At 38.0% G+C, this 27296-nt stretch overlaps 1 protein-coding gene and 1 long non-coding RNA gene across 9 annotated transcripts in view; both read right to left on the bottom strand.

The window, feature by feature from the left end:
• Nucleotides 1-26004, bottom strand: part of LOC116574824 — a 38080-nt gene extending 12076 nt beyond the window's left edge. The window contains exons 1-5 of one of the 3 annotated variants that reach the window (XR_004279512.1): nucleotides 25858-26004; nucleotides 25049-25183; nucleotides 24451-24587; nucleotides 23310-23363; nucleotides 16127-16210 (exon numbers count right to left, since the gene is read on the bottom strand). This is a non-coding gene — a long non-coding RNA (uncharacterized LOC116574824). Of the gene's footprint in view, nucleotides 1-16126; nucleotides 16211-21650; nucleotides 21686-23309; nucleotides 23364-24450; nucleotides 24588-25048; nucleotides 25184-25857 lie in introns of those variants that run through there. The other 2 variants (XR_004279510.1, XR_004279511.1) reach the window with 2 other exon arrangements.
• A 344-nt stretch (nucleotides 26005-26348) lies between these two features.
• The window catches only part of RIPK2 (receptor interacting serine/threonine kinase 2), a 52133-nt gene continuing 51185 nt past the window's right edge, over nucleotides 26349-27296 (bottom strand). For all 6 annotated transcript variants that reach the window (XR_004279505.1, XR_004279504.1, XR_004279506.1 and 3 more), the window contains one exon: nucleotides 26349-26435. The gene's annotated coding sequence lies outside the window, so the exon portion shown is untranslated. The remainder of the gene's footprint in view (nucleotides 26436-27296) is intronic.

The raw sequence follows: 27296 nt of genomic DNA, 5'->3' as shown, positions 1-27296 counted from the left end.
CATCCTTCATTAAGGATGAAGACATTTAACTCAGGAAAATTATTGTGGAGTATAAAGTACCCTATCTGCATCCCTCGGTAATTAACTTATTAATATTGTAAGACACTTGTGTGACATTGGGGCATTTCAGGCAGAGCACACTTACGAGCTTGCCCCTTAATGGAGAATGGGAAGATTCCAGCGCTTTCACCATTATGGTTATTCCTGTTATGGGAAAGGACACCAGACTCACTGTTCACCAGAGGTTACTGGTTACCATCAAAATATTTCCCAAGTCTCTGATTTTGCCAAAATTAATAGGCCCTGACACTTGTAGGAATATGACACAAAGAAACTTATTCTCAGAATTTCTTATGTTTAATTTAGGAAAATTTGGCATTTAAGATTAAGATTGGTAAAAATCACCAATTTTGATTACCTGAAGATGCAAACAGGATAACTTATCCTCAGAATTTAATACAGGAATTAATACACTAAGGGGTGCCTGGGCGGCTCAGTTGGTTAAAGCCTCTGCCTTCGGCTCAGGTCATGATCCCAGGGTCCTGGGATCAAGCCCCACATTGGGCTTTCCACTCAGCGGATAGCCTGCTTCCTCCTCTCTCTCTGCCTGCCTCTCTGCCTACTTGTGATCTCTGTCTGTCCAATAAATAAGTAAAAATCTTTAAAAAAAAAATTAATACCTTAAACTTTTAAAGGCCCTTTCACAGTTGTCATCTGATTTCATCTTTTCTACAAATTCACAAAAATTGTTTTTCAAATGGGCTTTAAGGGACCAGGGAGAGCATTGGAGAAGCATATTTAACTCCTTTCTGAAGGTCCTGGTGAGCCACTGAATGGAATCCTTTCATGAGGACTCTATGTGAATCACTATTTCCTTTGAATGGTCTGAGGCAAATCTTATTCCAGAAACCCAGGGTTGGCTCAGACGTCTCTGCACCTTCCTATGTAACTTTTTGCAATTTTTCAACACCTCTCATCAAAGATGAGGAGTATGGACAGAGGAGGAAAGACAGAAGAACCAAGAAAGAATGTCCAGATTCAGGATAATATAATACACTTCAGAAGGGGTGAGAGCACAGAACATTCTGAAGGAAAGAAATGGGCACAATCAGCCCTTAAAGCTGGGTGTGGTTTTCTGGGCTTTCAGAATCCTTTGGGAAAGAGATGAGGGTTTCCCATTTCTGTAGGCTCTCTCCTGCTGCTCTTAGTGGAGGACTGATTCCAGGCAGAAAATAATGTGAAGCAATTTTTATTTTTATTTTTTTAATCTTTTCTTTTGTGAAGTAATTTTTAAATAAAGGGGAAACATTTTTCAGGATTTTTAAGAATATATGAGTTCATATAGCTGTTCGTCAAACCATGAAACATCTATTCTATCCAAGGGGATATGGTTATGAATGACACAACCCTGTTCTCAAGGGGATGACAGGTCAATGAGGGGCAGTAAATAATAATAACTATAATAACCATTTATTAAATGCCCAGTCTATGTGAAACTTATTTACACTTGATATTTCTTAATCTTCACAACAATCTGTTGATATGGTTAGTATTATTTTTACTTCATGGATATTGGCGACTAAGGCACAGAAATGTTAAGTAACTTGTCTAGATCTCCACAGCTGGCAAGTGACAAAACTAGAAATTTGAATCCAGGGAGTGAAATACTAAAACTTTGCCCTTGAGCTCTTATCTTCCCAAAGAGTGCTTCATGGATTTCCTTGGGAAGAATTGTATGGAATAATTTCAGTGTGTCAGCCTTGTACAGGATCTGTGGATACCTGGAGTCTGATTCACCACAAAGACAGAGGCCAAAGATAGTTATGAGGCAGTGTGGGGAGTGTTAGTAGAAGTCAGATGGGAACTCAGAGAAGAGATTGGTTAGGAAAATCCTCCCGGAAGGGTCTGAACCTGATAAACTAGTAGAGTAGAGATCAGACTGGCAAAGACAGAGTGAGGAAAGTGCCTTCTGGGCAGAAGAAACTGGATGTGTGAACACTTAAAAAAACATGGTTTGCTGAGTGAACAGAAGTAAACAATATATATGAAGCAGGAGCTCGGGTATGGACTAGGAGAAGAGAGAAGTGAGAAAGCTGAATAACTCAAAACAAAATAATGAAGTCTCTGTATTTAATATCTTTAATGTTCTGTTATTTCTGTGAAAGTGAAATGTGTTTATTTTTTGAAAAAAAATGCTGATATTATATGTATTATAACAATACATAAAAGTACAAAGAAAAAAGTAAACACCACCTGCACTTTCTCCACTCAGAGAGTACAACTATTGACATTTTATTGAACATCCAGTATCTTTTTATATGTATATAAACATATGGTTATATGTGTGTAAACATATAAGTGGGATCATATCATGCATGTTGTTTTGTGACTTCCCACCATTACATGGCAATGATAAGAATCTTGGGCCTTTTTCTGAAGAGAATAAGTGAAGGAATTTCAACAAGAGGGTAACATAATCATATTTTTATATTGTGAAAGAACACAACAACATAGTACAGTGTAAACTTGAGGTAATAGGGTGGCAGGAAGATCAAGGAACCCAAGGAAGAAATGCTGACAGGAACCAGGCAATGGTGGTAAGACAGAAACAAAGGATGAACTCAAGTTACAGGAGGTGGGCTCAATGGCCTCTCTGGCTATGGAGGTAAGGGCTGTCCCATGGTGGGAGGTGAGGAGTGAGAGAGAAGTCTCTATTGATATCTAGGTTGTTGGTTCTGGATTGGATGTGTAGGTATTAGCACCATTGACGAGCAATTTGGGTAGCCTGTGGGATATACAATTGAAAAGAACAGGTAAGTATTCAAATACATAAATATGGAGCTCAAGATAGAAATCAGAGCCGAAGATAGAATTCTGCATATCATCAGAGGTTAAAGCCAAGAGAATTAGGGACTGAACAATGGAGACACCAAAATGCGCAGGCCAGACAGAGGACTTTGAATAGGGACTTTGTTTTGTTTAGTGTTGTATTCTCAGAACAGCTCTTAGGACATAATAAGCTCAAAAATATCTCTTGAATGAATAAATGAATAATAATATACGTTCTACTTGTATTTCAATAGGAAAGGCTCCTTACTGTAGCAGCATAGTAGTCCATCGAGTAAAAAGATTACAAATTGCACATCCATTTTCTTATCTTTCCAGTTATTGGTAGCAGCATAACAAACCATCCCAAATTTAGTGGTATAGAAAACTACTTTGTTATGCCCACAGATTTTTGAAACAGATACCGGAAAGATGATGTGGGATAATAGGAAAAAAAAACGCCTCTATTCCCAGTTCCTGGCATAGAGCTCCTAAAACCCTTGTAATTCCTTCAGTGATAACAGCCCTCGGAACATTTCTTGTTCTCATAGTTATCTTTCACCGTGTCTGACAGGGCTTCTAAAATCCTGTAAATTCCTAAGTGATAAGAACACAGGGAACATCTTTTGCTCTAATGAGGCTGCTCTAGGTAGACGCCTGAATGGGGGCTGGTCACCAGGAAGGTCAAGCCATCATTAAAACCTTGGCATTTTCAGCCCTGTCCCCCATTCTCCAGAAAAGAGAAAGGGAGTGGATTTGCGATTTATAATTGATCACACCTACATGAGGAAACCTGATAAACCTGATAAAATCCCAATAGGAAGGGATTCAGGGAGCTTCCAGGTTGGTGAACACATCCACACTAGGAGGGTGATGCAGTCCCAACTCCATGGAGACAGAAGCCCCCGTGCTCAGGACCCTCTCAGAACTGTCCCTGTACAACTCTTCATCTGGCTGTTCATCTGTATCCTTTATCATATCCTTTGAAAAACTGGTAAATATAAGTGTTTTCCTGCATTCTGTGAGCTGCTCTAGCAAATTAAATGACCCCAAGAAGGGGGTTGTTGGAACCTCTGATCTATGGCTTGTTGGTTGGAAGGACAGGTGATAACCTGGGCTTATAGCTGGTATCGGGGCGGGGGAGGGTCGGGGAGACAGTTTGTGGGACTGAGACTTTAACCTGTGGAAGCCACCACTCTCTCCAAGTAGACAGAGTCAGAATTGGATTAAATTATAAGACACCCAGCTGGTGTCACAGAGAATTGCTTGGTGTAAGGAAAAACCTCCACATATTTGGTGACCATAAGTGAAGTGTTCTCTGTGTTAAAGGAGAGATACAGGGAAGAAACACAGCATAGGAAAGAGCTTGGTTTTACCCTACGCAGAAGGAGGAAAACTGACTTTTTCCTAAACAGATGGCTTATCTCTTCTTCACGATGTGTGAGACCTCAGCTGTGAATATGAGAAGGCTGGGCTGACTTGATGCTTATGACTAGAATCATTGGAAAGCTTGTTCACTCATGTCTGGCTGTCTACTGAGACCTCAGCTACCTCAGCTGGAGCTCTCCAAGTAACACCGTGGCTTTTAAGAGCAAGTGTCCCAAGAGGACCAGGCAGAAGCTATGTTGTCTTTTAAGACCTAGCCTAGAAAGTCCTAGGGTGACATCCACTCAGATTCCAGAGGAGGGAATATAAACACTCAATGGGTGGAGTGTCAAAAGTCAAAGCCACATTGTAAATAGACCATGTGGGGTAAGAGATGTTGTTATGGCTATCTTTGCCAAATACAATCTACCACAACACCTCTGTTCCTATTTGTCTGTTACTACAGACTTTTATTTATGGTTCTCTCGTCAGCCATGCCACAATGTTGACAACATTAAGTCAGCAATCAGGTAAAACCCCTGCATTGTTTCAGAGAAGCTAGCCATTCCCCTTTCATCTCACACGTACTTTTAAACAGAGGCTCTGTGTTAATCAATATTAAATTGAATTATCATTCCCTAAGTATTTATTGAGAATCTTTCATTCACTAAATATCCCATAGACAATAGGGAGAGGGTGAATGCAATAAAGAAAAAATGTTTCTTAAGAAATTCGCAGGGGAGCCTGGGTGGCGCAGGGGGTTAAAGCCTCTGCCTTTGGCTTGGGTCATGGTCCCAGGGTCCTGGGATTGAGCCTCACATTGGGCTTTCTGCTCAGCGGGGAGCCTGCTTCCTCCTCTCTCTCTGCCTGCCTCTCTGCCTACTTGTCATCTCTGTCAAATAAATAAATAAATCTTCAAAAAAAAAAAAAAAAAAAAGAAAAATTTGCAATCTAGGGAAATACAAGTAAGTTAGGGATTTTAAAAATAGGTGATACAAACTTCTATTAGCTTGTTGAATTGTCAGTCACTGATAGAATACAATTTATTTTCAGGGTATTGTGTCATGAAACAATTTAATGGCCTGCTAGATTCCAAACAGACACACCATGCCACTGGTATTCCCCGATCTACCAGTCTGATGACCTCGAAAAGAAGGAAATGAAGCAATTGAGATAACTTGTGCTTCATGAGTTCATGCTGACTTGGAGTGATCACTGCTTCCTTTTTTCTCTTTATTTTCTTATTTTAAATATTTGAATGATCTCAAACATCTTCCTAAATGTTTAGTAACTCTCTGTATTTAATTTCTTTTTATAGATCAGAAGCCTCCAGAATGTCTCTGAAGATCTCAAACATGTTTATTTTAGCATTTTATTCTGTGTTCTATATTGTGTTTTCCCAGAGGTTATTTTTGCTCATTGGGTTCAGGGCTTTTCTTCTCATATTCTTGGTTGGTTGATGATTCTTAGTTGTTTGGGTCATATTTGTAAATGAGATCTCAATTTGAACATTATTGGTGGCTGGAGTCAGTAAGAATTCTTGTTTGCCTGGCCGGAAGCTCAAGTTTAAAGTAAAATCAGCTCTGACTCAGCGGTGGTGGGTTTTCCAATAAGATGTGAGTGTGGTCTGTTTTAAGGATATGCAGCTTGGGGCACCTGGGTGGCTCAGGCAGTTAAGTGACTGGCTCAGGATACCAGCTCAGGTCATGATCTCAGGGTATGGGTCCAAGCCTCATATCCAGCTCTGTGCTCAATGGGGAGACTGCTTGAGAGTCTCTCTCCCTCTTCCCCTCCCCCACCTCTGTCTCACTCTCTCTCTCTCTCAAATAAATAAATGCTAAAAGAAAAAAGAATATGCAGCTCTCCTTTGCTGCAAGGTCCTAATTCCCTGGAGTTGATGTTCATTTGGAGAGAATTTCACCTGAAAAGTGACTATGTACAGCCTGGGGCAGATCTCAGAATCAGCATTAGGTGGCACAAGGACCAGCTCTGCCTTAACTAGTTAAGTTAAGCCCTCCCCCAGGCCAGGGCTCACTTCTTCCAGCTAGCTTCTGCTTATTGTCATTGTAAGGCAGAATTCTTGTGGGAAAACTTTTTTTTATTAAGTTTTTAATTTTAATTCTGGTGTAGTTAACATATGTTATTATGTTAGTCTCAGGTATACAAAAGAGTGATTCAACAATTCTATACGTTACTCAGTGCTCATCAAGAAAAGTGTGCTTGTCAATCCTTATCACCCATTTCACCCATCCCCCTAACCACTTCCCTTCTGGTAACCATCAGTTTGCTCTCCAAAGTTAAGAGTCTGTTTCTTGGTTTGTCTCACTTCCTTTTTCCCCCCACTTTGTTGGGTGGTTTGTTTTGTTTCTTAAATTCCACATATGAGTGAAATCATTGTATTTCTCTTTCTCTGACTTATTTTGCTTAGCGTTGTACTCTAGCTCCATCCATGTTGTTGCAAATGGCAAGATTTTACTCTTTTTTATTGCTACATCGTATTCCCTTGTACATATATAACACTTCTTCTTTATCCATTTGTCCTTTGTTGGACGCTTGGGATGCTTCCATAATTTGGCTATTGTAAATAATGCTGCAATAAACATAGGAGTGCATGTCTCCCTTTGAGTTAGTGTTTTTGTATTTGGGGGTTAATACTTAGTAGTATGATTCCTGGATCATGGGGTAGTTCTATTCCATTTTTTTTTTTTTAAGATTTTATTTATTTATTTGACAGAGAGAGACAGCAAGAGAGGGAACACAAGCAAGGGGAGTAGGAGAGGGTGAAGCAGGCTTCCCACCAAGCAGCGAGTCCAGTGCAGGGCTCCATCCCAGGACTCTGGGATAATGACCTGAGTCGAAGGCAGCTGTTTAATGACTGAGCCACCCAGGCGCCCCAGTAGTTCTATTTCTAACTTTCTGAGGAAACTCCATACTGTTTTCCACAGTGATTACACCAATTTGCATTCTCACCTGAGGGTTCCCTTTTCTCCACATCCTTGCCAACACTTGTTGATTCTTGTGGTTTTGATTTTAGCCATTCTGACAGGCATGAGGTGATATTGAGTTGTAGGTTTGATTTGCATTTCCTTGTTGCTCATTAATGTTGAACATCTTTTCATGTGTCTGTTGACCACCTCCATGTCTCTTTGGAGAAATATCTGTTCCTGTCTTCTGCCCATTTTTTAATTGGATTATTTGTTTTTGGGGGGTGTTGAGTTGTATATACATTTGGGTGTTGGACTCTTTGTAGGTTTTGGATGCTAACCCTTTCTTAGATATGTTGTTTGAAAATACCTTCTTTCATTCAGTAGCCTGCCTTTAATTTTGTTGATTTTTTCCTTTGCTGTGCAGAAGCTTTTTATCTTGATGTAGCCCCAATAATTTATTTTTGCCTCTATTTCCCTTATCTCAGGAGACATATCTTTAAAAAAATTTTTTTTGCTGTGTTCAATGCCACAGATATTACAGCCCGTGTTCTCTTCTAGGATTTTTATGGTTTCAGGTGTCACACTTAGGTCTTCAAGGGAAAACTTGTTTTTTTAAAGTTTAATGGTCTCGATTTGTGGATGACCAGCTCTGTTTCATTTCAGCATCTATATATTCCAGAAATTTCTTATGTTCTGATGGACTATTAGTCACCCGCTTCTCAATTTTCTAAAACTTATTTAGAAATATTTTGATTTAACTTTACTCTTCTGACATTTCTTTGGGATTTGGGAACAGAGGTAAATGCATGTGTATAGTCATCCAGCTTTGGCAGGAAGCTGCTGCACCCCACCCCCAACCCCGCCCTTAGATCCTTAGAAAGTTCTACTGGGAATCACAGCAAACTCACCCTGCATGTGGTTTCTAAGAAGAGAGAATTTTTTTCTTTGTTCTTAAATTAGGGCATATCTATATCCAGCTCTCTTGCATCTCAACCATTTTTTGCCATTTTTCAAAGATTACTGACAGCAGTCCTTTGCTGACACTGACAACTCCTTTCAGTGCTTTGGAAACTATTTCACTTGAATATTGAAAATAGCTAAATGGTCTTATCATTTCTCTCCTATCAGATACACCTCAGTTCCCTGTTAAATGTGTTTGGTTTATCCTTTCAAGGATTTGAAACTTTTCATTGAGTATCTTTTTCTTGATAGGAAAGAAGAGAGTCAGATGAAAGTTATGTATTCTACTTTTTTTTTTTTTTAACCTGTTAAACATTGCATCACCATCAGTAGGGAAAAGGAATCCCTTTTGTCTTTACTATCTGTGACCTTTCTTTGTTTTCTTTTCTTTTCTTTCTTTTTTTTCTCTTCTCAAGTCTAACCTCATTTAAAGGTTCAGCATTTCTGGCATTATTCACAGAAGTCTGACCACAACTCAGAATTTGCTTTTGATTGCATACCTCTGCTGCTGTTTTTTGTACCTGTCCTTTTGAAGCCTGAGTGTTTGGAAGAACTCTAAGCACAATGTTAGTAGCTCAGGGGCATCAAGGTCAAGGGAGAAACTAAACATAAGAGAATAAGGAGTGAATCATTGGTGATGAAACAGAGGCAGTATGAATAGTGAATTCTGAAGAACTTGGTGAAATATCTCCCATATAACAGCTCCTTGCCACAGAAATATCTCCCATATAACAGCTCCTTCCCATCAGTCTCAGACCTGTGTTGTAATAACGGTTTTCCATAAGAAGACATGTCTGAATCATCTAGACCAGCAGACTTTTCACTCAATTATGCACACAGTGTTTGCAGGTTACAAAGCTCTTTCATGCATGCTATTGTACCTCAATTTCCTTGCCATTCTCACAACAACTCTTTGAAAGGAAGGAGGAAGTTAGTAGCCAGGGGAGGAACTGGCTATTTTTAGGCACAGAAGAAGGTGCTGGGAAACTGGAGTAAGCACCCTCTTTCCCAGGCTCTTTTTCTATGACCCCTTCTTCCTCTCTTTGAAAGTTTTTCCTTAGCTTCATTAATCTAATACTCTCCTGATTTTCCTCTTACCTTTCTAGTCCTTCTGTCTCCTTTGCTGGTTCTACTTCCTTTCATGCATTAAAACTTGTAATTCTTTTGAAAAGGCAAAAGCTTGAAACATCCAAAATGATATTTTTTATGTAACTTATTTAACTCAGAATGTTATTTTTGCCATGTGAGAAACATTTTACTTTTAGGTTTTTCGACATAAAAGTTGAAATTGGAAAGAAAAGAAAAGCAACCAAAAGCCTGGTAGGTTAAAAATGTGCTGAGATAGTCCCTCTGAATATGAGTCCCTCAAATGGCAGAAAAACTCTGCATTTACTAATTCATTTAAAATCTGCTTAAACCTATTTCTAATTGTATTTAAAAAATTTTTGCTACATTAAATTAGTGGATACAATTCAGTATAATAATAACCATTTGTAGATAAAACTAGGAAGTCTAATTGGAAATGCTAAGAACTACTTGGGTATGTGTAAAAAGTAGACCATTATCTCCCTGCCAAGTCTGTTTGTCCATGTTATTACTGACAAAAAGGGGACAGATCTGGGAGATCTAATATCCATATATATATAAACACTTTTTAATTTCATTTGAAATGAATGTTATTATTTATCTTCCAATGGGCCACTTAGCTAGTGGGTTAACTTTTTAGAGTATGTGGGGGCATGAGAGATAGGAACAATATGGGAGGAGGTGGGGGGAAGGCTTGGGCAGGCAGAAGTTGTAGCTACAACCAAGAAGTGTTCTCAAATCTTGATCAGTTCTTTTAAAAAAGTATGTTATTTTTTCATCAGGAAAAAGGAAAACAGTATAAATAATTTAGGGAACACCACATGAATACTTTAAAAAGAATTAGAACACATCCTTCTAATTGTAATTTAGTCTGTTTTTAGAATTAAAAATTATAATTTTTTTCTCATAATGAAAGCAGTCCATATTCATTTAATTTAGAAAATACAGACAAGCATGGAAGAAATCACACCTATGATCCTACTACCCAGAGATATACTTTGTATATTCTTCCATTCATTTTGTACCAAATGGTATCATAGTATACATCCCATTTGTAACTTATTTCTTTCACAGAGAAGTACTGTTACTATCCTTTGATAAGAGTATTTAAATCTGAATCTAAACCTATCAATATCTAAAACATAAAATTGGTAATCCTCAAAACTCTAGTTTCATTACCATGGAACTAATAAAACTTAACTTTCAAGGCCGTTTATACACACTGGCACAGGCTACAACTGTGTCCACACAATCATAACATGCTTTTGTAAAATTTGCAGAAGTAAGATATTAATTTTTTTTTTTTTAAAGACAGCCCTCCCAAATTTTATAGCAAAACTTGTATCTGTCCTTGGTAGTGAGTCCTTTCCCTTCTCACTTTCATGCATTCAGCAAATATTTTTGAATATTTATTATGGGGTATATACTGTTCTCGGTACTTGAGACACTTCAATGGACAAACCTGAAAAAGACTTGCTTTCCTGCAGCTAACTCTGCAGTGAGGGAGGTAGACAGTAAACGTAAGTAAATTGTGCCAAATGCTGTAAAATGATAAGTGCTGTGGAAAAACAGTAAAGAAGAGGATAAAGGGGATTAAGAATTTGACAAAGAGGGGCGCCTGGGTGGCTCAGTGGGTTAAGCTGCTGCCTTCGGCTCAGGTCATGATCTCAGGGTCCTGGGATCGAGTCCCGCATCGGGCTCTCTGCTCAGCAGGGAGCCTGCTTCCCTTCCTCTCTCTGTCTGCCTCTCTGCCTACTTGTGATCTCTCTCTGTCAAATAAATAAGTAAAATCTTAAAAAAAAAAAGAATTTGACAAAGAGAGGAAGTCTGGTTAAAAAAGATGGGTTAGGAGGAGCAAGAGGGTGGAGGAGTAGGAGGCCTAAATTTTGCCTGGTCCCAGGAATTCAGATAGATAGTTATCAAACCATTCTGAACACCTACAAACTCAATAGAAAATCGAAGAGAAGAAGAGCAGGAATTCTAGGAACAGAAAGCTGACCACTTTTCCTCTTTTTTTTCTTTCCTTTTTCAATCAATTTCTTGTCTTATCAATTCCTTTTTTAGAATCTTTTAAAAAAGATTTTATTTATTTATTTGACAGAGAGAAAGAGAGAGATCACAAGTAGGCAGAAAGGCAGAGAGAGGGAAGAAGCAGGCTCCCTGCCAAGCAGAGAGCCCAATGTGGGACTTGATCCCAGGACCCTGAGATCATGACCTCAGCCAAAGACAGAGGCCCAACCCATTGAGCCACCCAGGCGCCCTAGAATCTTTTTTAATTTTCATCTTTACAGTCATATTCTATCCCTTCATCGTTTTTACCCTTATTTGTGTGTGTGTGTATATATATACCTACCTACATATATATATATATATATATATATATATGTTTTTCTTACTTCAAAATTTTGGGAGATAGTCTCTTCTAACAGACCAAAATACACCCAAATCAAGTGTGTGGCTCTATTCTATTCACCAGTCTAATATATATATATATATATACACACACACACACACACATATATCTATTTTTTTTTTCCTTCCCCCCCTCCTTTCTTCTATCCCCACAGTTTTGGATCTCTTCAGATTTGGTTAGTGTATATATTTCTGGGGTTGTTGCTACCCTTTTAGTATTTTGTTCTCTCATTAATCTACTCTTATCTGGATAAAATGACAAGGTGGAAAAACACACCTCAAAAAAAAAAAAAAAGACAAGGGACAGTACCGATGGCTAGGAACCTAATCAATACAGACATTAGTAAGATGTCAGAGCTAGAGTTCAGAATGATGATTATTAAGGTGCTAGCTAGGCTTGAAAAAAACATGGAAGATACTAGAGAATCCCTTTCTGGAGAAATAAAATCCCTTTCTGGAGAAATAAAAGAACTAAAATCTAACCAACTTGCAATCAAAAAAGCTATTAATGAGGTGCAATAAAAAATGGAGAATCTTACTGCTAATATAAATGAGGCAGAATAGAGAATTATTGATATAGAAAACCAAATGACAGAGATTAAAGAAGCTGAGCAAAAGGGAGACAAAAAACTACTGGACCATGAGGGAGAATTTGAGAGATAAGTGACACTATAAGATGAAACAAAATTAGAACAATTGGGATCACAGAAGAAGAAGGAGAGAAAGGGGCAGAAGGTTTATTGGAGCACATTATAGTAGAGAATTTCCCTAATATGGCAAAGGGAACAAGCATCAAAATCCAGGAGGCACAGAGAACGCCCCTCAAAATCAATAAAAATAGGTCCACACCGCATATCTAATACAAGTCTCAGTGATAAAGAGAAAATCCTGAAAGTAGCTCGGAGTAAGAGGTCTGTAAAACACAAAGGTAGAACTATTAGATTGGCAGCAGACCTATCCACAGAGACCTGGCCAGCCAGAAAGAACTGGTATGATATATTCAGAGAACTAAATGAGAAGAATACACAACCAAGAATACCATATCCAGCTATGCTGTCATTGAAAATTGAAGCAGAGGGAAAAGCTTCCAGGACAAACAAAACTAAAAGAATCTGCAAACACCAAACCAGCCCTACAGGAAATATTGAAAGGGGTCCTTTAAGAAAAGGGAGTGCCTAAAAGTAATATAGACCAGAAAGGAACAGAGACAATATACAGTAACAGTCACCTTACAGGCAATACAATGGCACTGAATTCATATCTTTCAATAGTTACCCTGAATGTAAATAGGCCAAATGCCCCAATCAAAAGACACAAGGTATCAGAATGGAAAAAAACAAAAACAAAACAAAACAAAAACCACAAGACTCAGACTCAGTGGTGCCTGGGTGGCTCAGTGGGTTAAAGCCTCTGCTTTCGGCTCAGGTCATGATCGAGCCTCGCATTGGGCTCTCTGCTCTTCAGGGAGCCTGCATCCTCCTCCTTTCTCTCTGTCTGCCTCTCCACCTACTTGTGATCTCTGTCTGTCAAATTAAAATCTTTAAAAAAAAAGCCAAAAAAAAAAGAAAAACCAACAAAACAAGACTCATTGATATACTGTCTGCAAGAAACTCATTTTAGACCCAAAGATACTACCAGATTGAAAGTGAGGGGGTGGAAAACAATTTACCATGCTAATGGACATCAAAAGAAAGCTGGGATGGCAATCCTTATATCAGATAAATTAGATTTTAATCCAGAGAATAATAAGAGATGAGGAAGGACACTATATCATACTTCAAGGTCTGTCCAACAAGAAGATCTAACAATTTTAAATATCTATGCCCCAAAAATGGGAGCAGCCAATTATATAAGCCAATTAGTAATGAAATCATAGAAACACATTGACAATAATACAATAATAATAGGGTGCTTTAGCACGTCCCTCACTGAAATGGATAGATCATCTAAGCAAAAGATCAACAAGGAAATAAAGGCTTTAAATGATATACTAGGGGTGCCTGAGTGGCTCAGTGGGTTAAAGCCTCTGCCTTCAGCTCAGGACATGATCCCAGCATCCTGGTATCGAGCCCCACATTGGGTTCTCTGCTCAGCAGGGAGCCTGCTTCCTCCCCCCTCTCTCTCTGCCTACTTGTGATCTCTGTCTTTCAAATAAATAAATTCTTAAAAAAAAATAAATGACACACTGGACCAGATGGACATCACAGAACAATTCAGAACATTCCATTCCAAAGCAACAAAATACACATTCTTCTCTAGTGCACATGGAACATTCTCCAGAATAGATCACATCCTGGGTCACAAATCAGGTCTCAATTGGTACCAAAAGATTGGGATCATTCTGTGCATGTTTTTAGATCACAATGCTTTGAAACTAGAACTCAACCACCAGAGGAAAGTTGGAAAGAACTCAAATACATGGAGGCTAAAGAGCATCCTACTAAAGAATGAATGGGTAACCAGGAAGTTAAAGAAAAATTAAAAAATTCATGGAAACAAAAGAAAATGAAAACACAACTCTTCAAAACCTTTGGGACACAGCAAAAGTGGTCCTAAAATGAAAGTATATAGCAATACAAGACTTTCTCAATAAACAAGAAAGGTCTCAAATACACAACCTAACCCTACACCTAAAGGAGCTAGAGAAACAACAGCAAAGAAAGCCTAAACCCCGCAGGAGAAGAGAAATAGTAGTGATCAGAGCAGAAATCAATGAAATAGACACCAAAAGAACAGCAGAATATATCAATGAAATTAGGAGATGGGTTCTTTGAAAGAATTACTAAGATTGATAAACCCCTGGCCAGACTTATCAAAAAGAAAAGAGAAAGGACCCAAACCAATAAAATCATGAATGAAAGAGGAGAGATCACAACCAACACCAAAGACATGCAAACAATTATAAGAACATATTATGAACAACTATATGCCAGCAAATTAGACAATCTGGAAGAATGGATTCATTCCTAGAGACATATAAACTACCAAAACCAGACCAGGAAGAAATAGAAAACCTGAACAGCCCCATAACCCATAAGGAAATTGAAGCAGTCATCAAAAATCTCCCAAAAAACTAGAACTCAGGGCCAGAAGCCTTCCCAGGGGAATTCTACCAAACATTTAAAAAATAATACCTATTCTCCTGAAACTTTCCCAAAAAATAGAAATGGAAGGAAAACTGCCAAACTCATTTTATGAGTCAGGCATTACCTTGATTGCAAAACCAGACAAGGACCCCACCATAAAGGAGAATTACTGACAATATCCTTGATGAACATGAATGCAAAAATTCTCACCAAAATACTAGACAATGTGATCCAACAGTACATTAAAAGAATTATTCACCACGACCAAGTGGGATTTATTCCTGGGCTGCAAGTTTGGTTCAACATCCACAAATCAACCAATGTGATACAATACATTAATAGAAAAAAAGAATAGGAACCATATGATACAATAGATGCTGAAAAAGCATTTGGCAAAGTCCAGCATCCTTTCTTGATCAAAACTCTTCATAGTGTAGGGATAAAGGGTACATACCTCAATATCACAAAAGCCATCATGAAAAACCCACAGGGAATATCATTCTCGATAGGGAAAAAATGAGAGCTTTCCCTCTAAAGTCAGGAACGTGGCAGGGCTGTTCAGTATCACTACTGTTATTCAACATAGTTCTAGAAGTCCTAGCCTCAGCAATCTGACAACAAAAAGAAATAAAAGGCATCTGAATTGGCAAAGAAGTCAAACTCTCACTCTTTGCAGATGAAATGATACTTTATGTGGAAAACCCAAAAGACTCCACTCCAAAACTGTTAGAACTCATACAGGAATTCAGTAAAGTGGTGGGATATAAAATCAATGCACTGAAATCCGTTTCACTTCTATATACCAACAGCAAGACAGAAGAAAGTGGAATTAAAGGGCCATTCCCATTTATAATTGCACCCAAAACCATAAGATACCTAGGAAGAAACCTAAGCAAAGAGGCAAAGAATCTGTACTCAGAAAACTATAAAGTACTCATGAAAGCAATTCAGGAAGACACAAAGAAATGAAAAAACGTTTAATGCTCATGGATTGGAAGAACAAATATTGTGAAAATGTCTATGCTACCTAAAGCAAACGACACATTTAATGCACTCCCTATCAAAATACCATTTTTTTTTTTAAAAATGGGACAAATAATCCTAAAATTTATATGGAACCAGAAAAGACTCCAAATAGCCAGAGGAATGTTGAAAAAGAAAACCAAAGTTGGCGGCATCACAATTCCAGACTTGAAGCTTTATTACAAAGCTGTCATCATCAAAACAGTATGGTACTGGCACAAAAACAGACACATAGATCAATGGAAGAGAATAGAGAACCCCAAAATAGACCCTCAACTCTATGGTCAAGTAATCTTTGACAAAGTAGGAAAGATGTCCAGTGGGAAAAAGAGTCTGTTCAACAAGTGGTGTTGGGAAAATTGGACAGCCACATACAGAAGAATGACACTGGATCACTTCCTTATACCATATACAAAAATGTGTTCAAAATGGATTAAATACCTCAATGTGTGACAGGAATCCATCAAAATCCTTGAGAAGAACACAGGGAGCAATCTCTTGGACCTCAGCTTCAGCAACTTCTTCCTAGAAATATCACCAAAGGCAAGGGAAGCAAGGGAAAAAATGAACTATTGGAACTTCATCAAGATCAAAAGCTTTTGCACAACAAAGGAAACAGTCAACAAAACCAAAAGGCAACTGACACAATGGGAGAAGATATTTGCAAATGACATACCAGATAAAGGGCTAGTATCCAAAATCTATAAGAACTTATCAAACTCGGGGCGCCTGGGTGGCTCAGTGGGTTAAGCCGCTGCCTTCGGCTCAGGTCATGATCTCAGGGTCCTGGGATCGAGTCCCACATCGGGCTCTCTGCTCAGCAGGGACCCTGCTTCCTCCTCTCTCTTTCCTGCCTCTCTGCCTACTGGTGATCTCTCTCTGTCAAATAAATAAATAAAATCTTTAAAAAAAAAAAAAAAAAAAAAAAAAAAGAACTTATCAAACTCAACACCCAAAGAACAAATAGTCTAATCAAGAAATGGACAGAAGACATGAACAGACATTTCTGCAAAGAAGACATAAAATGGCCACCAGACACATGAAAAAGTGTTCAATATCACCTGGCATCAGGGAAATACAAATTAAAACCACAGTGTGATACTACCTCACACCAGTCAGAATGGCTATAATTAACCGGTCAGGAAACAACAGATGTTGGCAAGGTTGTGGAGAAAGGGGAACCCTTCCACACTGTGGGTGGGAATGCAAGCTGGTGTAGCCACTCTGGAAAACAGCATAGAAGTTCCTCAAAAAAGTTGAATATAGAGCTACCCTATGACCCAGCAATTGCACTATTAGGTATTTACCCTAAAGATACCAATGTAGTGATATGAAGGGGCATGTGACCTGAATGTTTATAGCACAATGTACACATAGCCAAACTATGGAAAAAACCTAGAGGTCCATCAACAGATGAGTGGATAAAGAATATATATATATGTGTGTGTGTGTGTGTGTATACATCTGTATGTATATACATACATACATACACACATACACAGTGGAATACTATGCAGCCATCAAAAGCCCAAAATCTTGCCATTTGCAACAATGTGGATGGAACTGGAAGGTATTATGCTAAGCAAAATAAGTTAATTGGAGAAAGACAATTATCATATGATCTCTCTGATATGAGGAATTTGAAAGTGAGGGCAGGGAGTCATAGGGGAAAGGAGGGTAAAATGAAAGGGAGGGTAAAATGAAACAAGATGGGGATACGGATTTAGACAAGCCATAAGAGACTCTTAATCTCAGGAAACAAACTCTGGGTTGCTGGGGGGGTGAGGCAGGGGAGGAACAGGGTTGCTGGGGTATGGACATTGGGGAGGGCATGTGCTATCGTGAGTGCTATGAATTGTGTAAGACTGATGATTCACAGACCTGTACCCCTGAAACAAATAATATATTATATGTTAATTAAACAAAAAAGATAGGTTAAGCCTCATAGAGAAGATTTTTTAAAAATTTTTTTATAAACATATAATGTATTTTTATCCCCAGGGGTACAGGTCTGTGAATCGCCAGGTTTACGCACAACACAGCACTCACCATAGCACATACCCTCTCCAATGTCCATAACCCCACCTGCCTCTCCCATGTCCATAACCCCACCCGCCTCTCCCAACCACCCCGCCCCCGCAATCCTCAGTTTGTTTTGTGAGATTAAGAGTCAATTATGGTTTGTCTCCCTCCTGATCCCATCTTGTTTCATTTATGAGAAGAAGATATTTGTGCCAAGACATTGAACCCATTTTTTTCAAGAACATTTGCACATTTTTCTAATTACATTAGCTATACAAGAAACTTGAGTTCTTCCTAATGAAAAACTACTTTCAAACTGTATAACTTAATAGGCTATATGAATATAAATCCTGAAATTCTTTGCTTGTTATAGATAAAAGTTTTTGTTTTACAGTTAATTAATGTGATGAATAAAATAGCATTATGGGGTCAAGATATACAAACTTACAGTCATAAAATAAATAAATCATGGGGATGTAATATACATTGAAGAAAAATCTCCATGACGTACTCTTGGTTTACTTAGAAAAGTAAGGAAATGTGACAAAGCATCTGTCATTCATTTCTGTTTAAGTGTTCAAGTTCCTCATCTTAAAGAATTTGCTGTATAACAGCTAACCCTCAGGTTGGATGACTCATGAAGGTTGTTTAGAATGATTTTTTAAAATGCACTGGAATTGTCATAAAAATTTCTACTTTTCCTCATAGCCTTTTTATTTCGTCATCTTTCTCTTTCTGCTCATATATACATGCAGGTTTTTCTCTTCCTACTGTCTGTACAGAAAGAGGAAAAGTTGAGAGCAAGTTCAAAGAGATACCTAAGTGGAAATTTCAAAATTTATATAAATCAAGAATAGATCATTGAAGTGGAAACCAGTGGAACAGTGTTATTATTGTTTATATTCAGGAAATATCGGCAAAAAAAAAAAAAAATACCTGACCCTGTGGACTAAACTGTGAGCTACAGAATAAGCAATATTTTTGTGGCCACTGGACTTCTGTTAACTTTACTTTATGATTATAAAATTGCTTATTAACGTTCTTTTTTTTTTTGAAGATTTTATTTATTTATTTGACAGAGAGAGATCACAAGTAGGCATAGAGGCAGGCAGAGAGAGAGGAGGAAGCAGGCTCCCTGCTGAGCAGAGTGCCCGATACGGGACTCGATCTCAGGACCCTGAGATCATGACCTGAGCTGAAGGCAGTGGCTTAACCCACTGAGCCACCCAGGTGCCCTATTAACGTTCTTTTAATGAACTCCTTAAGATCAATAGTTATATCCTTGATATAGGTAGGCATCCTTGTTTTAACAGGAACTTGTGAAGCACATGAGCAACTTGTTACACTGTCACTTTGACTATAAGAAGCAGCCCACACTTCCCTCCTGTATCAATATTGACATCTGTAAACAAGACTAATAGTACATACAAAATAATAAGTGATTAGTCCTGTGAGTTAGGCATGTGGAAATTATTTATTGTTTTTCCCCATAGCCAAAGTTTGCTTACCTGAAAAAATCACAACTAAAATGTGTATTCTGTTTCATGTGATAAAAAGAATGTTTCAGGCACACTGTCATGGGTTAACTCTCCCAATACTTCTGTTAGAAAAGCAAGATCATCCCCATTTTAATGATGAATGAAGTCATTCCCTGGGAGGATAAGCAAGCAGTGGAAAGAGGATTCAAACTCATCATCCTGACACCACTTTTCTACAGGCTTTTTCTGCAATGCTTTCTTCCTTCTCTCCTTTTCAAAGCTTTGTGTCCTTCCTCACAACACTTCTTACTTCCAGTTCTGAGCCAAAGCACTTACACAAATACATTCACAGACACTTGCTTACCCATAATGGGTCATTTTCAATGTCTTCTTTTGAGTATCCCCAAAGCTGAAGGAAAATGTTGCTTCTGATCAACCTTTTCTATGTTACATGGCCTTTCCTCTCCCTTTAACCTTAAGTAAGCCCACAAACATATTTATAGCACTGAAGGTCATTCTTTTCTTCACTTCTGTTTCTCCTTCCTACTTCCTATGGTCTCTTCTGGCATTGGAGAAACACTGGAGAGCATATCCTTACAGACACACTCTTTTGTTTTTTTGTTTTTTTTTTTTTAGTATGACTTTTTTAAACAAATTGATCGTAAAAAGCACATGATATAAAATTCACCTTCTTAATCATTTTTAAGTATACAGTATCTTTACTATGTTCACATTGTTGTGTAACGGATCTCTAAGAGTTTTATCTTACAAACCTGAAGCCCTAGACCCATTGAATAACTCCCCATTTCACCCTCCCACCCCAGTCCCTGGAAACTACCCTTCTACTTTCTGTTTTCATAATTTTGACTACTCTAGACATCTCATATATGTGTGATCATACAAAATTAAGGGTTTTTTTTTTGGTGACTGGATGAACCTCAGGGTTCATCCGTGTCACAGCATGTGATAGAATTTCCTTCTTTCTAAAGGCTATAGTATTCCATTGTATATATTTACATTTTCTTTATTCATCTATCAATGGGCATTTGGCTCCTTCCACCTCTTGGCTATTGTGAATGCAATGAATATGGGTATGTAAATATCACTTTTGCATCCAGTTTTAAGTTCTTTTAGATACATATCTAGAAGTAGGATTGCTAGATCATATGACAATTCTAATATTTCGTTTTTTGAGGACCCTCCTTTGTCAATACTTGCTATTTTCTATTTATTTATTTTTTTGATAGTGGCTATCCTAATGGCTCATTGTGATTTGTTTTCCATTTCTCTAATAATATGTAAGTATGCACTACTTTTTTTTAAATTTAAAATGTTTTGTTTTTATAATTAAGTACATACTATGTGCTTGGTATGCTGTTAAATGCTTTGCATACAATAGCTCATCACTTTTAACAACCATCCTATGGCCTAGTGGTATCCTTACTTTGTGTATGAGGGAACTAAGAATCGGAGTTTGACTAATTTTCCTAAGGACAGAGAACTGCTAAATGGTGAAGTCAGTATTCAAAACCAGGTCTGATACTGAAGCTCACATTTCTATCTTTTTTTTGTTGTTGTTGTTAAGGCTCTGTACAGCAAAGGAAATTATTATTATTTTTAAAGATTTTATTTATTTACTTGACAGAGAGAGAGATCACAAGCAGGCAGAGAGGCAGGCAGAGAGAGAGAGAGGGGGAAGCAGGCTCCCTGCAGAACAGAGAGCCTGATGTGGGGCTCAATCCCCGGACCCTGAGATCATGACCTGAGCCGAAGGCAGAGGCTTTAACCCACTGAGCCACCCAGGTGCCCCTGAAGCTCACATTTCTAACAGCTGAGTTACTCCCTGCTTTTTGCCTTATCCATTATTCCCCAAGGCAATTCTTGGTGATGAACACAGTTCTACACAAAGGAAAGGGAAAGTAATATTTATTAAGTGCCTGATTTGTGCTAGACACTGCTAAATGCTTTTAGATGCATACATGTGAGTGTATTTTGGAGGGAAGTGAAAAAGGGAAGTCCTAGCATTTTACACATACAAACTTTTATTTCATTTGCATGGGTGTCATTACAAGTCACAGGATGCAATGGAAAGAGTGTTGAGTTTGTATTTTTTACTATAGCCTTTGTAAATTTGAAGACCATTTTTTACTATTAAATGTATTCTCAAGAAATATGTAGGAATTCAAGATAAATTCCAATTCCAATTAAGGAGTTGATTTTATCCCCTAGAGAGGGAATATTTCCAGGAAGAGTGTACACAAGCAATAAACTACAGGAAAGAAGTCTTTTTTTTTTTTTTTTTAAATTTTATTTATTTATTTATTTTTGAGAGAGAGAGAGCCCACAAGTTGGGGGAGGGACAGAAGGAAAGAAGCAGGGTCCTCACTGAGCAGGGAGACTGCATGGGAGTCAATCCTAGGGCTCTGGGATCATGACATGAGCTGAAGGCAGGTGCTTAACCAACTGAGCCACCCAGGTACCCAGGGAGGAAGACTCTTAACTACAGATAAAAGAAAACAAAAATATATGTTATAAAATATAAACAAAAATATATGAGTATATAAATATAGGAACTACCAATTTGCCTATCCTCTCTAACACTTCCTTTTAATTTCACCAGTCCTATTTTCCTGGTGTAAGTTGCCTACATCTGTTGCCATGTTGTCTCCCATATTCTACTCTACCCCATGGCTGCACCTCATGTTAGAAATAAAAACAGTGGGTCAAGAATTATAGTATTAATTTTGCTAACATAGTGACAAATTCAGAGCCATCTTTGACATTAGAGATGACCCTGAACACAAGAAATTTGAGTCACAGGAATACATGACTCTTGATTGCCCATGGTAATCTCTAACATTTTAACCCAACCTTCATTTGGTCATGAAAAGCATCAAGAGAATGGAAAACTAAAATTATTTTATCTGTGCCTTACATTTAAGAAACACATTAACTCTCAATGCTGATTTTCTGGATTAAAATGCTTCGGGATGTATTACTGCACTATTTCAAATTGGTAATACCATCATAAACAAAAACATCTTTAGGTAAAAAAGCACGAATCTTCTAATAAACTTATGAAAGAAGAGATAAAAATATCTCTTGGTATTTATAATATTCATTGAGTGCTGCCAACATTACAGGAATCAATAAGCTAGCTAGTTTTTTAGCCAAATGTGATCACCACAGCCTGTATCACTAATGCGTGGGGGCATTGTAGTACACTCAGTAATGTATTTTGTATCACAGCCTTGAGCGTAAGTTCATGAGCCAGGAACAGTATGCCATATACCTCAACTTTTCTAAATTTTAGAATAGCTGCATTGAAATCAAACTATCGAGTAAAATGCAGCTCATAGATATCCTATCTCATCATTTGGAATCACAGCCATCTGTGAAAAGCCTACCCAGATTTATTGCTGCATTTCAACAACCCATCGCGTCTGTTCTCTTTATCAGAGTTCTTTTACTCCTTTTGCTTTCTTTTCTTCTGATTATTTTCTTCTTTCATCTCTATCAATAGTTCAACATCTCTTTAAAAAGATTTATTTATTTATTCACTTACTTTCTTAGTAAGTTATTTGAAGAGGTGGGGTGGGGTAGAGGGAGAGAGTCTTAAGCAGACTCCATGCCAGGAGCAAAGCGTGACTGGCAGCCAATATCACGACCCTGAGATTACGACCTAAGCTAAAACCAAGTTGGATGCTTAACCTACAGACCCACCCAGGCACCCCAATAGTTCAACATATCTTAATTGTCCCTGAATAAAACTTCATTACCTCTCTTCTGAAGAAAAAGTGGCTTATGATGGTAAATAAGAATATAATTCAAGGGGTGCCTGGGTGGCTCAGCGGGTTAAGCCTCTGCCTTCAGCTCAGGTCATGATCTCAGGGTCCTGGGATCGAGCCCCACTTTGGGCTCTCTGCTCAGCAGGGAGCCTGCTTCCTTTCTCTCTCTGCCTGCCTCTTTGCCTACTTGTGATCTCTCTCTCTCTGTGTGTCAAATAAATAAATAAATAATCTTAAAAAAAGAATGTAATTCATGAAAACCACAGCTTTGCTAAGTGATTAGTACTTTATTTCTTATTGTTTAGTTTTAGTTCTTAATTTTTATGTAATACTCACCAGCAAGATTGTATAGTAAGCCTGGCAAAGCACTTTATAACACAGCAGCAGGTTCTGTTTCAATGAGGAGATACAAAAAGTTAAATCTAAAATGTAATGTAATAAATAAATAAAATCTTAAAAAAAAGTAATATGTTTTGCAAAGAAGGTAATAGTTTTTGAGAGTCAATGACTTTCACATGAATATTTTTAATGAGGCATTTCAATAAAATTTTTAGAAATGAATTTCAGTTAACAAAAAATTGCTCCTATGACATAGAAATGGTGCTATTGATATTTCTAGTTAATAAATGAGAAAACAGAAGTTTAGTAAAGTTAATGGATATACCAAAGCTCATATGGTTTATAAGCAACTACATGTGATTTGGCTATATTAATAAGGATGTCATATTCCAAAGTCCAACATATCATACTACTAATGCTATTTTTTAAAAAAGATTATTAATTAATTAATTAATTTGACAGACAGAGATCACAAGTAGGCAGAGAAGCAGGCAGAGAGAGAGGGGGAAGCAGGCTCCCTGCTGAGCAGAAAGCCCGATGCGGAGCTCGATCACAACACCCTGGGATCATGACCTGAGCTGAGGCAGAGGCCTTAATCCCCTGAGCCACCCAGGCGCCCCTAATGTTATATTTTATTATGTTATTTTCATTTAAATATTTTGTTATACAAATATTTCTCGGTTTTATATAGATATCATTTTTGTTATCCATAGAGTTGTCCACCAAGTTAATGGATATTTTCTCTTGTATGTTTTTGGTCTTGCAGATAAAGATATAGTTGACATTGTCACACATATATTTTCATTTTTGTTAAATTTTAATCTTAGAATAAATTCCTAGATATATAGATATTGGGTAAAGAATGATTTTTTTTCAAGGGGCGCCTGCATGGCTTAGTTGATAGAGCTTGTGGCTCTTGATCTCAGGGTCATGAGTTTGAGGCCCATGTTGGGCATGGAGTCTACTTCAAAAAATTAAGAAAAAAGTTTTTTTTTTTTTTCAAAGATTCTCTCTGCTTTTCTGGGGTTTATTTTAAAAATTTAATAAGAAATCATATAAATAATGCATTAATATATACTAGTTAAAAATTCTCAAGAAATTTAGTAAGGCATTCCTAGATAGTATATATTTTACTCACTCTGATTGGCCTTGGTCTTTCAAGCTGTTACATACATTAATCCTATAACTGAGAGTCTGACATAGAGCCAGTAGCTGAAGGAATGATGATGAGTTGGAAAATGTCTTCCACCAGAAGATACATCATAGCTACCATGCCTTACCAACACAAAGAATGAGTAGTGTTATACAGATAAAATTTGAATTCATTAGTATATATTCGCAATGAATATAGTCATGCTTGCTATATTAAGATCCTTTCTTAAGAAACTTTTATAAGGTAGTTACTCATGGATTATTATTTATGTCTTATCAACTCGGACTTTAAGTTTTCTTTTTCTTTTTTGTTTTAGAGAAGGAAGCATGAGGGGAGGGGCAGAGGAAGAGAAAGAAAGAGAATCTTAAGCAGGCTCCATGCCTAGTGCAGAGCCACATGCGGGGCTTGATCTCACAACCCTGAGATCATGACCTGACCCGAAACCAAGAGTCAAATGCTTAACTAAGTGAGCCACCCAGTCACCCCCAGCCTTTAAAGTTTTCTCTCTGGAAAACCCTACCCAGAAAAACCCTTTAAAATAATATCATTTCTTTTGATCATGAGTACTCCTCAGCTTACTCACCCTCGTGACAGTGATTCATTCCTTTATTCAACAGATGATTGCCAAGTCTTCTAGATGCTGAGGATAGAGTACTAAGAGACAGAAAGGTTTCACTTTCCACAGAGCTTCTATAAGATTTCTTCTTCTATAACAATTCTATAATTGTTGGAGAAAGCAGATAATATAAAGCAAACAGACATTTTAGGTTTATTCAATACTATGGGATTATATGTAAAACAGGGAGATGGGACAGAGATAGTCTTGGGCAATGAGTTGGGGAAAGATGGCTTCTATCTCAAGATGCTAATGAAAGACTTCTCAAAGTATTTGAGGTAAGACCTGAAAGTTAAGGGATAAGCAGGTCAGGAAACAATAAATACAAATGCCCTGGAGAAGCAAAAAGATTTGCCCAGTAAAACAGAAAAAAAAAGCCAGAGGGACTGAAATATATTGGATGTGGCAGGAAATGCGCTTGTAGAAATTCTCAGGGCTGATCCCATTGGGCATTGTAGGTCACACTAAGGAATTTGGATTTTATTTTGTTTACAAGGGGAACCTGCCTTTGAAGGAGAACCAAATGATGTGTTTCATTGTTTTAAAAGACCATCTGGCTGCCCAATGTCTTGTTTCAAGCCAATCTCTACCCCATCTTGTGAAGACATCTAGTGTGTAGCACACAGTAAGCACTGAAAAACTAAGTGCAAGTTATCCATTTTATGTTCAGTATCTTCTTCTTATATAATCTCTTTTTTGACTATCCCTTTTTCTCCTGTTTCCCTAACCACAGGGAAATTTCCAATTCATGACAACTCAGTTAAAGCATTACTTACTGTTTCTGGGAGCCTTCCTATCTTCAGACTCGACATCTTTATCTCTGCTCAGTCTCTGGCCCAGGCTCTTACTTAGGTAAGAACAGGAATCTTCCTAAGGTGCTGTTGTTCTTTGGGACTCAGCAAAACATGGGCCCCTGCATTCCTTATCTTTTTTTTTTTTTTTAAAGATTTTATTTATTTATTGGACAGAGAGAGAGATCACAAGCAGGCAGAGAGGCAGGCAGAGAGAGAGGAGGAAGCAGGCTCCCTGCTGAGCAGAGAGCCCGATGCGGGGCTTGATCCCAGGACCCTGGGATCATGACCTGAGCCGAAGGCAGCAGCTTAACCCACTGAGCCACCCAGGCGCCCCTGCATTCCTTATCTTAAAGCTGGGTGGAGATCTCAGCATTCTCATGTAAATGAATATAGAAAATGAGTGGGACAAGCAAAGAATTCTTGACAGTAACAGTTTCTATAAGATGCACATCAGATTTACTTACTTTGAAGAAAAGAGCAGGGAACAGTATGAACACTCCATCTGGATCCTGCTTAAACGGCAGGGAAGGTGCCCTTCGATTGGGCCCACATACAAGAGCCTGAAAAAATGGATGTGAAGAATGAGAGGTGTTAGCTGTCATCAGATGCTCTGCAAACACAACAACTGATATTTCTTATGTAAATATGTAAGACAAGAAAAAGAGAGATATTCAGATGGCACACATATTGAGGTACTTTTTTTTCTTCTGAAAAATCAAAGACCACACAGGAACCAGACAGTAGAACTGGAAATCCCCTTGTATTTACCTTTTTTTTTTCTTTCCAAGTTGCTGATTAGGAGTAAGAAAAAGGATGGAAAAGAGCAGATAGGACAAGTACTGTTTACTGAGATTTAATGCAACCACTCAATAAGACAACCAAGAGAAAATGAAAAATGGAAGCCATATCCTATCTTGCATGGACAGAAGCAGAGCTCAGTCATTACTAGCTAGAGGAAGTATGGCAAGGTGGAAAAGACATTAAGACTGGAGTCTGATAGTCAGTCCTGAGCTCGACTGTTTACTCATATGACCTTGGATAAATCTGTTAGGTCACTTTGAATGTGCTGGTTTACTCAATCTGAAGATAAGGATAATGTTACCCTTGATAGCAACAATTTCACAAGTTTGTTATAGAAAATGAGGTAAGATTAGGAAAACGAATTTGTTATTATCATTTTAATAAAAATACCCAAGACTCAAATGATGGTGGGAACTGCTCCATCCTTCCTAATCATCTAAATTAGAAACATTTTCCCAAAATCTCCTTCCAGCACAGCTCAGGCCTAATCTCCTCTTTTCTCTTTGCAATTACTTTGCTGAGCAGCTTTGTGAGGGCCCATCATTATTCTAGCCAGCTGTGGGGTGGCCAAGCAAGGTGGCCAAATAAGGCATCTGATTTTAAGGACACTGGGTAGGTGG

This window comes from Mustela erminea, chromosome 16 (genome assembly GCF_009829155.1).
Source record: "Mustela erminea isolate mMusErm1 chromosome 16, mMusErm1.Pri, whole genome shotgun sequence".
Classification (NCBI taxonomy): Eukaryota; Metazoa; Chordata; class Mammalia; order Carnivora; family Mustelidae; genus Mustela; species Mustela erminea.
The sequence above is the reverse complement of the archived record's forward strand: the minus strand, read 5'-3'. Positions and strand labels throughout refer to the sequence as shown.